Source organism: Triticum aestivum, chromosome 7A (genome assembly GCF_018294505.1).
Source record: "Triticum aestivum cultivar Chinese Spring chromosome 7A, IWGSC CS RefSeq v2.1, whole genome shotgun sequence".
In the NCBI taxonomy this organism is placed as follows: Eukaryota; Viridiplantae; Streptophyta; class Magnoliopsida; order Poales; family Poaceae; genus Triticum; species Triticum aestivum.
In genome coordinates this window covers 404,481,474-404,497,548 of record NC_057812.1, presented here as the reverse complement: position 1 = coordinate 404,497,548, position 16,075 = coordinate 404,481,474, and positions in this window count along the sequence as shown.

Below are 16,075 nucleotides of genomic sequence, written 5' to 3'. Positions count from 1 at the left end.
ATACTATTTCACCAATTGGGATTGTTGGAGACGTTGAAGTCTTGTGTGGGAAGGCTAAATATCCTGTTGATTTCCTTGTTCTTGGTTCCCCTCAAGATAGCTTTTGTCCCATTATATTTGGTAGACCTTTCTTGAATATTGTTAATGCTAAGATAGATTGCAAGAAGGATGTTGTTACTACTAGTTTGGGTGATATGTCTCATGAGTTTAATTTTTCTAAATTTCTTAGACAACCCCGTGATGAAGAATTGCCTAGCAAAGATGAAATTATTGGTCTTGCTTCTATTGTTGTGCCTCCTGGTCATCCTTTAGAACAATATTTGCTAGACCATGAGAATGATATGTTTATGAATGAAAGAATGGAAATAGATGAAGTATTCTTTAAACAGGGACCTATTCTGAAACACAATTTGCCTGTTGAAATCCTAGGGGATCCTCCTCCACCCAAGGGTGATCTCGTGTTTGAGCTTAAACCATTACCTGATTCTCTTAAATATGCTTATCTTAATGAAAAGAAGATATATACTGTTATTATTAGTGCTAACCTTTCAGAGCATGAAGAAGAAAAATTATTGAAAACTCTGAAGAAGCATCGTGCTGCTATTGGATATACTCTTGATGTTCTTAAGGGCATTAGTCCCACTCTATGTCAACACAAAATAAATTTGGAGAAAGACGCCAAACCAGTTATTGATCACCAACGACGGCTGAATCCTAAGATGAAAGAAGTGGTAAGAAACGAAATATTAAAGCTCCTTGAGGCATGTACAATCTATCCCATTGCTGATAGTCAGCGGGCAAGTCCTGTTCGTTGTGTCCCTAGGAAGGGAGGTATTACTATTGTTCCTAACGATAAAGATGAATTGATTCCGTAAAGAATTATTATAGGTTATAGGATAGTAATTGATTTCCGCAAATTAAATAAGGCTACTAAAAAAGATCATTACCCCTTACCTTTCATTGATCAAATGCAAGAAAGATTATCCAAACACACACATTTTTGCTTTCTAGATGGTTACTATGGTTTCTCTCAAATACCTGTGTCAGCTGATGATCAAGCAAAGACCACTTTTACTTGCCCTTTCGGTATTTTTGCTTATAGACGTATGCCTTTTGGTTTATGTAATGCACCTGCTACCTTTGAAAGATGCATGATGGCTATATTTTCTGACTTTTGTGAAAAGATATGTGAGGTTTTCATGGACGATTTCTCCATTTATGGATCCTCTTTTAATGATTGCTTGAGCAACCTTGATCGAGTTTTGCAGAGATGTGAAGAAACTAATCTTGTTCTGAATTGGGAGAAATGCCACTTTATGGTTAATGAAGGTATTGTCTTGGGGCATAAAATTTCTGAAAGAGGCATTGAAGTTGATAAATCTAAAGTTGATGCTATTGAAAAGATGCCATGTCCCAAGGACATTAAAGGTATAAGAAGCTTCCTCGGTCACACCGGTTTTTATAGGAGGTTCATTAAGGACTTTTCAAAAATTTCTCGGCCTCTGACTAACCTATTACAAAAAGATATTCCTTTTGTCTTTGATGATGATTGTGTAGAAGCATTTGAAATACTTAAGTAAGCATTAATTTCTGCACCTATTGTTCAGCCACCTGATTGGAATTTACCCTTTAAAATTATGTGTGATGCTAGTGATTAGGTTGTAGGTGTTGTTCTAGGACAAAGAGTTGATAAGAAATTGAATGTTATACAGTATGCTAGTAAAACTCTAGAGAATGCACAGAGTAATTATGCTACCACTGAAAAGGAATTCTTGGCAGTTGTATTTGCTTGTGATAAGTTCAGACCTTATATTGTTGATTCTAAAGTAACTATTCACACTGATCATGCTGCTATTAAATACCTTATGGAAAAGAAAGATGCTAAACCTAGACTTATTAGATGGGTTCTCCTGCTATAAGAATTTGACTTGCATATTATTGATAGAAAGGGAGCTGAGAACCCCGTTGCAGACAACTTGTCTAGGTTAGAAAATGTTCTTGATGACCCACTACCTATTGATGATAGCTTTCCTGATGAACAATTAAATGTCATAAATGCTTCTCGGACTGCTCCATGGTATGCTGATTATGCTAATTATATTGTTGCTAAATTTATACCACCTAGTTTCACATACCAGCAAAAGAAAAGGTTCTTGTATGATTTAAGGCATTACTTTTGGGATGACCCACATCTTTATAAAGAAGGAGTAGATGGTGTTATTAGACACTGTGTACCTGAGCATGAACAGGAATAGATCCTATGCAAGTGTCACTCCGAAGCTTATGGAGGACACCATGCTGGATATAGAACTGCACATAAGGTATTGCAATCCGGTTTTTATTGGCCTACTCTCTTCAAGCCTGCCCGTAAGTTTGTCTTGTCTTGTGATGAATGTCAAAGAATCGGTAATATTAGTAGACATCAAGAAATTCCTATGAATTATTCACTTGTTATTGAACCATTTGATATTTGGGGCTTTGATTATATGGAACCATTTCCTTCCTCTAATGGGTATACACATATTTTAGTTGTTGTTGATTACGTTACTAAGTGTGTAGAAGCTATTCCAACTGGTAGTGCTGATCATAACACCTCTATTAAGATGCTTAAAGAAGTTATTTTACCGAGGTTTGGAGTCCCTAGATATTTAATGACTGATGGTGGTTCACACTTTATTCATGGTGCCTTTCGTAAAATGCTTGCTAAGTATGATGTTAATCATAGAATTGCATCTCCTTATCACCCACAGTCTAGGGGTCAAGTAGAATTAGGTAATAGAGAGCTCAAATTAACTTTGCAAAAGACTGTTAATAGATCTAGAAAGAATTGGTCCAAGAAACTTGATGATGCATTATGGGCTTATAGAACTACATATAAAAATCCTATGGGTATGTCTTTGTATAAAATGGTTTATGGCAAAGCATGTCACTTACCTCTTGAATTAGAACATAAGGCATATTGGGCTATTAAAGAGCTCAACTATGACTTCAAACTTGCTGGTGAGAAGAAGCTTTTTGACATTAGCTCACTTGATGAATGGAGAACCCGGGCTTATGAAACTGCCAAGTTGTTTAAAGAAAAAGTTAAAATATGGCATGATAAAAGGATACAAAAGCGTGAGTTTAATGTAGGTGATTATGTATTGTTATACAACTCTCGTTTAAGATTTTTTGCAGAAAACTTCTCTCTAAATGGGAAGGTCCTTACGTTTTTTGACTGGGAACTGTAGGGAAAAGCCCCCACAACATATCAAAACTTTATTAAAAGAGAGTGCAAGTACAAGTACAAAGGAGGATTACAAGAGGTAATCAAGCTATTCTAAGGGAAGAAGGAGAAGAAACAAGTTAAAATTACAGGCCTCAAGGTGGCAGAAATGAGATCCATCTAAGGAGATCATCCTTATAGGCAGATTTCACCCTATATTGCATTAAGGTAATATCATGGATGAATGCACTTCTCCATTTATTGAATCCAGCTCTCTCATGCCTGAAGACCTTAGCATTCCTGACAATCCAGATATTCCAGCATGCTATAAAGACCACTTCAGTGAAGAAGGGTTTCCTGAAGCTCCTGCTAGCATTGATAACCAACTCAGCCATAGAGTCACCAGATGACCAATCAATTTGCAAGTAGTTCCAAGTAAAGAACACAATTTACTCCATCCTCCAAATGCCAATGTCTCCTTTCCACCATGTCCTTGGTGTTTAACCTATCCATAATAAGCATCCAAGCAAATACTTTTATTTTCATTGTACATGAGGACTTCCAGATCCAAGCTGTCAAATGGTTGAAGGACTCTAACACAAAAGTATGTGAGTAAAACAACTTTGGTGAGTATCCCTTGGCAGTGCCACTCCAAAACCAAATATCCTTGGACCCAGGTTCTCTATTGTGGCCATCCAACAAAGACTGAAGAGTGTTCAGGTCATCAAAAGCCTAGCTGGACAAAGGAAGGTGGAAGTGCTGGAACATGTCCTGAGAGTCCAAAAACTCTTTAACAGTGATCCAGGGGTCCTTAACATAAGAAAAGAGCCTAGGAAATCTGGATTGGAGACTAGAAACCTGTTCATCAAGCTGCCATTTGTCTGACCACATGAGGGCAGTGTCTCCTTCATGTATCTGAACCCAAGCACACTCCCTAAAGTTTTGCATGACCTTGCATATATACTTCCACCAGAAAGAGCCACAATCAGGAGTTCCTTGGGGTACTCTGCCATGATAGTAGGAATCCCAAATTAAAGACACCCATGGGAGATCCTTTTTATTAAGGAAGTTATTTGCATGTTTGAGCAGAAGTGCCACATTCTGAACACCCAGATTAAGAATACCAAGGCCTCCCTTGTTTTTTGGTCTGCAAATAAGGTCCCAAGAAGCAAGTGAGGGGGTAGACTCACCCCTATCCTTCCTCCAGAGGCATTATCTCTGTATTCTCTCCAATTTCTTTAGAATTCCAGTAGGAACAGCCAAGCTGCAAAGGAAGAAAATGGGCATAGAAGACAAGGCAGAGTTCAGAAACTGTAATCTTTCCCCCTGATTTAAAAAAGAGGAGCTAGCTGTCATTCTCCTCTCCATGCAGTCCACCAAAGGCATAAAATCCACCATTTTGGGCCTTGTAGTTCCTACTGGCAACCCAAGGTAGGTAAATGGCATTTTCCCAATCTGGCATCCAAAAGCAGCAGCTAATTCTGTCATGACAGCAGTGTCCACATTGATGGGAATAATAAAAGATTTGTGGTAATTCACATCAAGACCAGTTGACATAGAGAAAACCTTAAGCATGTCTTTCAGAGCTATAAGTTGGTCCTTGTCAGCAGGCAAGATAATCAAAGTGTCATCAGCATACTGAATCACAGGCTAATCCTGGTCATGACAAGGTATAGGAAGATGAAGAATGCCCCTTCTGAACATGTCATTGATTACAGTCTGCAGGAGGTCAGCAGCTAGGACAAAAAGGAGGGGAGAGACCGGATCACCCTGTCTGACACCCTTTTTACATATGAACTTCCTACCAGGAACTCCATTAAGCAGAACAGATGAGGTACCTGTGGACAAAAGCTGCTTCATCCAAAGAATCCACTTCTCATTGAAGCCCAATATCTCAATATTTGCATAATTGCCTCATGCTCAAGGGAATCAAAAGACTTCTCAAAATCCAATTTAAGAATCACTATTGTCTCTTGGACTGGTGACACTGGTGTAAATACTCAAAAGTCCACCCAATACAGTCTTGAATTGTTCTGCTTTTTATGAACCCATACTGGTTCTTGTGAACACACTGCATAATCACCTGTTGAAACCTATTGGCTGCCATCTTGGATAGGAACTTAAGACCCATTCCTGTTAAAGAGATAGGCCTAAAATCACCCACCTCTTTAGGTGAAGGCTTCTTAGGCACCAGAGTGATATATGAATCATTGATATTTTCCAGATGAGCAGTGCCATCAAAGAAAGCCTGGGCCAGTTCATAAAAATCTTGAGAAATAATGTGCGAGCACCTTTTGAAGAAGAGACCATTAAAACCATCTGGGCCTGGAGCTTTATCAACTAGCATATGCTTGACAATCTTGTCCATTTCCTCCTTCTCAAAAGGCTTAGTGAGAATATCTAAACCCTCCACTGGTTCAATGAGGGAAGAAAGATCAAAACCCATGGTAATTCCCCTAGAAGAACCCATTCTGTTTTTTAAAACAATTCCATATAATGCCCTCCATTTGTGAGTGATCAGTCACCACAGAACCATCAGGTAATTTTAAGCTATCTAAACCCTCAATTGGTTCAATGACGGAAGAAAGATCAAAACCCATGGTAATTCCCCTGGAAGGTCCTTACGTTATCGAGGAGGTCTATCATTCCGGTGCCATAAAAATCAACAACTTCGAAGGCACAAATCCAAAGGTGGTGAACGGTCAAAGAATCAAACATTTTATCTCAAGTAATCCCATAAATGTTGAAACCAATATTATTGAAACCGTAACCCGGAGGAATACATAAGGGACACTTTCCAGAACATTTCAGACTCCGAAAAGGAATAGGTATGTGGTACGGTAAGTAAACCGACTCCAAAACAGTTCTAATGGCAATTTTCTCTATTTTGGAATATTTAAGAAAATAGGAAAATAAGAAGCAGACCGGAAAGGACACGAGGCTTCCACGAGGGTGGAGGGCACGCCCCCTCCCTTGTGGGCACCTCGTGCGCCTTCCGGACTCCGTTTTCTTTCACGATACTTCTTTTGGTCGGTAAAAAATCATTATACAATCTCCTGAAGGTTTTGACCACCGTATCATGCAAATATCCTCTGTCTTTCTTTCTAGCTATTCCTGCTGCAGATTAGAGCAATATGTCGTCCCAGGATTCGGAAGGAGAAAGCTATGTGGCTGATTACCTCGCAGCTCCTAAGGTCTATGGGGACGTGGAGCATTGTGGTTGGACTAGGGAAGAAAAAGAGGACTATGAACCCAAGGGAAAAGAGGAGACGAGCTCAGATGAAGATGAAGTCCCATTACCTCAACCTGGGGACATGCATGTGGAGTTCAAAAAGTCAAGCCTCCCTGATAGAGCAAAGAAACCTAAGATCGAGTTTATCCCTTTTCGCCTCTTGCAGGAAAACAAACAGGAATTATGCAAGAAGATATTAAGCCTTGAGCAGGAGATCGATGATCTAAGGGATCAAAATTTTGTCCTCAAGCGCAAATTAAGGAAGAAGCCTATGCCATCAAAAAAACCCACGCCTTCTTCATCAACAAAGGACACATAATCGCACGGGTATGGGCACTCCCCTAGGCAACTGCCAAGCTTGGGGGAGTGCCCCGGTATCATATCACCATCACTTTTATCTTTAGCGTTTTTCTTAGTTTGATCCTTTTGATAATATCTTGATCTAGTAGAATAAAGTTTTAGTATGATCTAGTTGTGAGTTTTGCTTTATGATCCCTCTATGTAATCGAGTCCATGAGCTATATAATAAAGATTAGTGTTGAGTCAAGGGCTTGATTATTTTGCTATGATCTTGAGGGAATAAAATAAAATAAAAAAGAAGAAATAAAAAGAAATAAAGAGATCATATGGATCTTATGGAGGGTAATGAGCTCACATATAAGGAGTATGATGAATAAAAGTTGTTGAGAGTTGACAAACATAGTTTTGGTCATTGTTGCAATTAATAGGAAGTAATAATGAAAGAGAGGTTCACATATAAATATACTATCTTGGACATCTTTTATGATTGTGAGCACTCATTAAAGTATGACATGCTAAGAGTTGATGTTGGACAAGGAAGACAACGTAATGGGTTATGTTTTCTTACATCTGAGATGAATTATATTGTCATGGATCATCCAACATGTTGAGCTTGTCTTTCCCTCTCATGCAAGCCAATTTCTTTGCACCAAGTAGAGATACTACTTGTACTTCCAAATATCCCTAAACCCAGTTTTGTCGTGAGAGTCCACCATATCTACCTATATACTAAACCCAGTTTTGCACCAAGTAGGTCTCTAATATATGTTGTTGTTATAAGAATGATCATGATGCCCTCATGTCTGTATTTTATTTTTATCAACACCTCTATCTCTAAACATGTGGACATATTTTTCGACTTCGGCTTTCGCTTGAGGACAAGCGAGGTCTAAGCTTGGGGGAGTTGATACATCCATTTTGCATCATGCTTTTATATCAATATTTATTGCATTATGGTCTGTTATTACACATTATGTCACAATACTAATGCCTATTCTCTCTTATTTTACAAGGTTTACATAAAGAGGGAGAATGCCGGCAGCTCGAATTCTGGGCTAGAAAAGGAGCAAATCTTAGAGACCTATTCTGCACAGCTCCAAAAGTCCTGAAATTTCATGGAAGTTATTTGAATATATAAAAAATACTAAGCGCAAGAAGTACCAGAGGGGGACCACCCACCAGCCATGAGGGTGGGGGAGCGCCCTACCCCCTGGGCGCGCCCCCTGCCTCATGGGCCCCCTGGTGGCCCTCCAATGCCCATCTTCTGCTATATGGAGTCTTAAGTCGAGGAAAAAATCATAAGCAAGCTTTCGGGATGAGACTCCGCCGCCACAAGGCGGAACCTTGGCGGAACCAATCTAGGGCTCCGACGGAGCTGTTCTGCCGGGGACACTTCCCTCCGAGAGGGGGAAATCATCACCATCGTCATCACCAACGACCCTCTCATCGGGAGGGGTTCAATCTCCATCAACATGTTCACCAGCACCATCTCATCTCAAACCCTAGTTCATCTCTTGTATCCAATATTTGTATCCAAACCTCAGATTGGTACCTGTGGGTTGCTAGTAGTGTTGATTACTCCTTGTAGTTGATGCTAGTTGGTTTACTTGGTGGAAGATCATATGTTCAGATCCATTATGCATATTAATACCCCTCTGATTATGAACATGAATATGCTTTGTGAGTAGTTACGTTTGTTCCTGAGGACATGGGAGAAGTCTTGCTATTAGTAGTCATGTGAATTTGGTACTCGTTCGATATTTTGATGAGATGTATGTTGTCATCCCTCTAGTGGTGTCATGTGAACATCGACTACATGACACTTCACCATTGATTGGGCCCAGAGGGAGGCATTGTGAAGTAATAAGTAGATGATGGGTTGCTAGAGTGACAGAAGCTTAAACCCTAGTTTATGCGTTGCTTCCTAAGGGGCTGATTTGGATCCATATGTTTCATGCTATGGTTAGGTTTACCTTAATACTTCTGTTGTAGTTGCGGATTCTTGCAATGGGGGTTAATCATAAGTGGCATGCTTATCCAAGTAAGGACAGCACCCAAGCACCGGTCCACCCACATATAAAATTATCAAAATGTCGAACGCGAATCATATGAACGTGATGAAAACTAGCTTGACGATAACTCCCATGTTTCCTCGGGAGCGCTTTCCTTCATATAAGAGTTTGTCCAGGCTCATCCTTTGCTACAAAAAGGATTGGGCCATCTTGCTGCACCTTATTTACTTTTATTACTTGCTACTCGCTACCAATTACCTTATCACAAAACTATCTATTACTGATAATTTCAGTGCTTACAGAGAATACCTTACTAAAAACTGCCTATCATTTCCTTCTGCTCCTCGTTGGGTTCAGCACTCTTACTTATTGAAAGGACTATGATAGATCCCCTATACTTGTCGGTCATCAAGACTCTTTTCTGGCGCTGTTGCTGGGGAGTGAAGCGCCTTTGGTAGGTTGAATTTGGTAAGGAAAAATTTATATAGTGTGCTGAAATTTACTGTCACTTGTTACTATGGAAAGTAATCCTTTGAGGGGCTAGTTCGGGGTATCTTCACCCCGACCGGTAGAGCAAATAGTTTCTCCTCAACCTACTGGACGTACTGAAAATGAATATGTTTACTTCGAAATTCCTTCGGGTATGATAGAGAAACTGCTAGCTAATCCTTTTGCAGGAGATGGAACATTACATCCCGACTTACACTTAATCTATGTGGATGAAGTTTATGGATTATTTAAGCTTGCAGGTATGCCCGATGATGTTATCAAGAAGAAGATTTTCCCTTTATCTTTGAAGGGAGATGCATTGACATGGTATAGGCTATGTGATGATATGGGATCATGGGACTATAAGCGATTGAAATTGGAATTTCACCAGAAGTTTTATCCTATGCATCTTGTTCATCATGATCGTAATTATATATATAATTTTTGGCCTCGCGAAGGAGAAAGCATCGCTCAAGCATGGGGAGGCTTAAGTCAATGTTATATTCATGCCCCAATCATGAGCTCTCAAGAGAAATGGAATTTATTGGAGAGAATTAAATGCAACTCTGAAGATTGGGATCTCGACGATGGTAAGGAGTCAGGTATAACACCTAATTTTGATTGTGTTAAATCTTTTATGGATATCGATGTTTCCGTAAATTTAGCACTAAATATGGACTTGACTCTGAGATAGTAGCTTCTTTCCATGAATCCTTTGCTACTCATGTTGATCTCACTAAGGAGAAGTGGTTTAAATATAATCCTCCCATTGAAACAAAAGTAGTTGCACCTATTAAATTTAAAGAAAAAATTATCACTTATGATGATCCTGTTGTTCCCACTGCTTATGTTGAGAAACCACCTTTCCCTGTTAGAATAAAAGATCATGCTAAAGCTTCAACTGTGGTTCGTAAAAGTAATATTAGAACTTATACACCTCGTGAGCAAGTTAAAGTTGAACCTAATATTGCTATTGTTAAAGATCTCTTTGCTGATAATATCGATGGGCACGTTATTTATTTCTCTCATGAGACTGCTAGAATTGCTAAACCTGGTGCTAAAGATAAACATAGACCTGTGGTAGGCATGCCTATTATTTTTGTTAAAATAGGAGATCATTGTTATCATGTCTTGTGTGATATGGGTGCTACTGCTAGTGAAATACCTATTTCCTTATACAAAGAAATTATGCATGATATTGCACGAGCTGAGATAGAAGATATGGATGTTACCATTAAGCTTGCTAATAGAGATACTATTTCACCAATTGGGATTGTTAGAGACATTGAAGTCTTGTGTGGGAAGGCTAAATATCCTGCTGATTTCCTGGTTCTTGGTTCCCCTCAAGATAGCTTTTGTCCCATTATATTTGGTAGACCCTTCTTGAATAATGTTAATGCTAAGATTGATTGCAAGAAGGATGTTGTTACTATTGGTTTGGGTGATATGTCTCATGAGTTTCATTTTTCTAAATTTCGTAGACAACCCCGTGATGAAGAATTGCCTAGAAAATATGAAATTATTGGTCTTGCTTCTATTGATGTGCCTCCTAATGATCCTTTAGAACAATATTTGCTAGACCATGAGAATGATATGTTTATGAACGAAAGAAGGGAAATAGATGAAGTATTCTTTAAACAGGGACCTATTCTGAAACACAATTTGCCTGTTGAAATCATAGGGGATCCTCCTCCACCCAAGGGTGATCCCGTGTTTGAGCTTAAACCATTACCTGATACTCTTAAATATGCTTATCTTGATGAAAATAAGATATATCCTGTTATTATTAGTGCTAACCTTTCAGAGCATGCAGAAGAAAAATTATTGAAAACTCTGAAGAAGCATCGTGCTGCTATTGGATATACTCTTGATGATCTTAAGGGCATTAGTCCCACTCTATGTCAACACAAAATAAATTTGAAGAAAGACGCCAAACTAGTTATTGATCACCAACGACGGCTGAATCATAAGATGAAAGAAGTAGTAAGAAAGGACATATTAAAGCTCCTTGAGGCAGGTATAATTTATCCCGTTGCTGATAGTCAGTGGGTAAGTCTGGTCCATTGTGTCCCTTAGAAGGGAGGTATTACTGTTGTTCCTAATGATAAATATGAACTGATTCCGCAAAGAATTATTACAGGTTATAGGATGGTAATTGATTTCCGCGAATTAAATAAGGCTACTAAAAATATCATTACCCCTTACCTTTCATTGATCAAATGCTAGAAATATTATCCAAACATACACATTTTTGCTTTCTAGATGGTTACTCTGGTTTCTCTCAAATACCTGTTATTTCTGTTAAAATAGGAGATCATTGTTATCATGGCTTGTGTGATATGGGTGCTAGTGCTAGTGAAATACCTATTTCCTTATACAAAGAAATTGTGCATGATATTGTACCAGCTGAGATAGAAGATATCGATGTTACCATTAAGCTTGCTAATAGATACACTATTTCACCAATTGGGATTGTTAGAGACGTTGAAGTCTTGTGTGGGAAGGCTAAATATCCTGTTGATTTCCTTGTTCTTGGTTCCCCTCAAGATAGCTTTTGTCCCATTATATTTGGTAGACCCTTCTTGAATAGTGTTAATGCTAAGATAGATTGCAAGAAGGATGTTGTTACTATTGGTTTGGGTGATATGTCTCATGAGTTTAATTTTTCTAAATTTCATAGACAACCCCGTGATGAATAATTGCCTAGAAAAGATGAAATTGTTGGTCTTGCTTCTATTGCTGTGCCTCCTAATGATCCTTTAGAACAATATTTGCTAGACCATGAGAATGATATGTTTATGAACGAAAGAAGGGAAATAGATGAAGTATTCTTTAAACAGGGACCTATTCTGAAACACAATTTGCCTGTTGAAATCCTAGGGGATCCTCCTCCACCCAAGGGTGATCCCGTGTTTGAGATTAAACCATGACCTGATTCTCTTAAATATGCTTATCTTGATGAAAAGAAGATATATCATGTTATTATTAGTGCTAACCTTTCAGAGCATGAAGAAGAAAAATTATTGAAAACTCTGAAGAAGCACCGTGCTGCTATTGGATATACTCTTGATGTTCTTAAGGGCATTAGTTCCACTCTATGTCAACACAAAATAAATTTGGAGAAAGACGGCAAACCAGTTATTGATCACCAACGACGGCTGAATCCTAAGATGAAAGAAGTGGTAAGAAAGGAAATATTAAAGCTCCTTGAGGCAGGTATAATTTATCCCATTGCTGATAGTCAATGGGCAAGTCCTGTCCATTGTGTCCCTAGGATGGGAGGTATTACTGTTGTTCCTAATGATAAAGATGAATTGATTCTGCAAAGAATTATTACAAGTTATAGGATGGTAATTGATTTCCGCAAATTAAATAAGGCTACTAAAAAAGATCATTACCCCTTACCTTTCATTGATCAAATGCTAGAAAGATTATCCAAACACACACATTTTTGCTTTCTAGATGGTTACTATGGTTTCTCTCAAATACCTATGTCAGCTGATGATCAAGCAAAGACCACTTTTACTTGCCCTTTCGGTACTTTTGCTTATAGACGTATGCCTTTTGGTTTATGTAATGCACCTGCTACCTTTCAAAGATGCATGATGGCTATATTTTCTGACTTTTGTGAAAAGATTGTGAGGTTTTGATGGACGATTTCTCCGTTTATGGATCCTCTTTTAATGATTGCTTGAGCAACCTTGATCGAGTTTTGCAGAGATGTGAAGAAACTAATCTTGTTCTGAATTGGGAGAAATGCCACTTTATTGTTAATGAAGGTATTGTCTTGGGGCATAAAATTTCTGAAAGAGGCATTGAAGTTGATAAAGCTAAAGTTGATGCTACTGAAAAGATGCCATGTCCCAAGGACATTAAAGGTATAAGAAGCTTCCTCGGTCAAGCCGGTTTTTATAAGAGGTTCATTAAGGACTTCTCAAAAATTTCTCGGCCTCTGACTAACCTATTACAAAAAGAAATTCCTTTCGTCTTTGATGATGATTGTGTAGAAGCATTTGAAATACTTAAGAAAGCATTAATTTCTGCACCTATTGTTCAGCCATCTGATTGGAATTTACCCTTTGAAATTATGCGTGATGCTAGTGATTATGCCGTAGGTGCTGTTCTAGGACAAAGAGTTGATAAGAAATTGAATGTTATATGGTATGCTAGTAAAACTCTAGACAATTCCCAGAGAAATTATGCTACCACTGAAAAGGAATTCTTAGCAGTTGTATTTGCTTGTGATAAGTTCAGACCTTATATTGTTGATTCTAAAGTAACTATTCACATTGATCATGCTGCTATTAAATACCTTGTGGAAAAGAAAGATGCTAAACCTAGACTTATTAGATGGGTTCTCCTGCTACAAGAATTTGACTTGCATATTATTGATAGAAAGGGAGCTGAGAACCCCGTTGCAGACAACTTGTCTAGGTTAGAAAATGTTCTTGATGACCCACTACCTATTGATGATAGCTTTCCTGATGAACAATTAAATGTCATAAATGCTTCTCGGACTGCTCCATGGTATGCTTCTCGGACTGACCCACCAGCTAGTTTCACATACCAGCAAAAGAAAAAGTTCTTCTATGATTTAAGGCATGACTTTTGGGATGACCCACATCTTTATAAAGAAGGAGTAGATGGTGTTATTAGACATTGTGTACCTGAGCATGAACAGGAACAGATCCTACGCAAGTGTCACTCCGAAGCTTATGGAGGACACCATGCTGGAGATAGAACTGCACATAAGGTATTGCAATCCAGTTTTATTGGCCTACCCTCTTCAAGGATGCCCGTAAGTTTGTCTTGTGTTGTGATGAATGTCAAAGAATCGGTAATATTAGTAGACGTCAAGAAATGCCTATGAATTATTCACTTGTTATTGAACCATTTGATGGTTGGGGCTTTGATTATATGGGACCATTTCCTTCCTCTAATGGGTATACACATATTTTAGTTGCTATTGATTATGTTACTAAGTGGGTAGAAGCTATTCCAACTGGTAGTGTTGATCATAACACCTCTATTAAGATGCTTAAAGAAGTTATTTTCCTGAGGTTTGGCGGGCGCGCCCTACCCCCTGGGCGCTCCCCTTCCTCGTGGGCCCCCTGGTGGCCCTCCGATGCCCATCTTATGCTATATGGAGTCTTTCACCGAGGAAAAAAATCATAAGCAAGCTTTCGGGACGAGACTCCGCTGCCACGAGGCGGAACCTTGGCTAAACCAATCTAGGGCTCCGGCGGAGCTGTTCTACTAGTGACACTTCCCTCCGGGAGGGGGAAATCATCACCAATGACCCTGTGTCGGGAGGGGGTCAATCTCCATCAACATCTTCACCAGCACCATCTCATCTCAAACCCTAGTTCATCTCTTGTATCCAATCTTTGTATCCAAACCTCATATTGGTACCTATGGGTTGCTAGTAGTGTTCATTACTCCTTGTAGTTGATGCTAGTTGGTTTACTTGGTGGAAGATCATATGTTCAGATCCATTATGCATATTAATACCCCTCTGATTATGAACATGAATATGCTTTGTGAGTAGTTACGTTTGTTCCTGAGGACATGGGAGAAGTCTTGCTATTAGTAGCCATGTGATTTTGGTATTCGTTCGATATTTTGATGAGACGTATGTTGTCATCCCTCTAGTGGTGTCATGTGAACGTCAACTACATGACACTTCACCATTTTTGGGCCTAGAGGGAGGTATTGGTAAGTAATAAGTAGATGATGGGTTGCTAGAGTGAAAGAAGCTTAAACCCTAGTTTATGTGTTGCTTTGTAAGGGGCTGATTTGGGTCCATATGTTTCATGCTATGGTTAGGTTTACCTTATTACTTCTATTGTAGTTGTGGATGCTTGCAATGAGGGTTAATCATAAGTGGCATGCTTGTCCAAGTAACGACAGCACACAAGCACCGGTCCACCCACATATCAAATTATCAAAGTGTCGAACGCGAATCATATGAACGTGATGAAAACTAGCTTGACGATAATTCCCATGTGTCCCCGGGAGCGCTTTCCTTCATATAAGAGTTTGTCCAGGATTGTCCTTTGCTATAAAAAGGATTGGGCCATCTTGCTGCACCTTATTTACTTGTATTACTTGCTACTCGTTACCAATTACCTTATCACAAAACTATCTGTTACCGATAATTCCAGTGCTTGCAGAGAATACCTTACTGAAAACTGTTTATCATTTCCTTCTACTCCTTGTTGGGTTCGACACTCTTACTTATCGAAAGGACTATGATAGATCCCCTATACTTGTGGGTCATCACCCATCCTGGGTGTTCTGGTCCATAAAAATTCTCCAAAAAGTTTCACTGCGTTTGGACTCCGTTTGATATCGATTTCCTGTGAAGTAAAAACAAGCAAAAAATAGCAACTGGCACTAGGCACTATGTCAATAGGTTAGTCCCAAAAAATGATATAAAGTGGCAATAAAATGATTGTAAAACATCCAAGAATGATAATATAACAATGTAGAACAATCAAAATTATTGATACATTGGAGACGTATCACTCCTCTACAGGGGCTAGTCATGTCGCGCAGACTTTGGAGAAGATGTGTTCTAGTACATTAATCATCGTGCTAGGTCTTAATTGTCTAATGTCCGTAGCCCGAACTACCCTTCGGGGATCAGGGTAATGACGCCAAAATTTATTTGAGACATGTCGGAAGTCCCAATATAGAATTCATGGAACATCGGCATGATCACATGTTTCAGGACATTCCAGAATTTCTGAAGAAGGCCACCAGCAAGCCATTTGGCCCTGATGCTGACCCCACCTTCATAGAGGCAATAGCCCTGCGAACCTCTTCAGGCGAGAA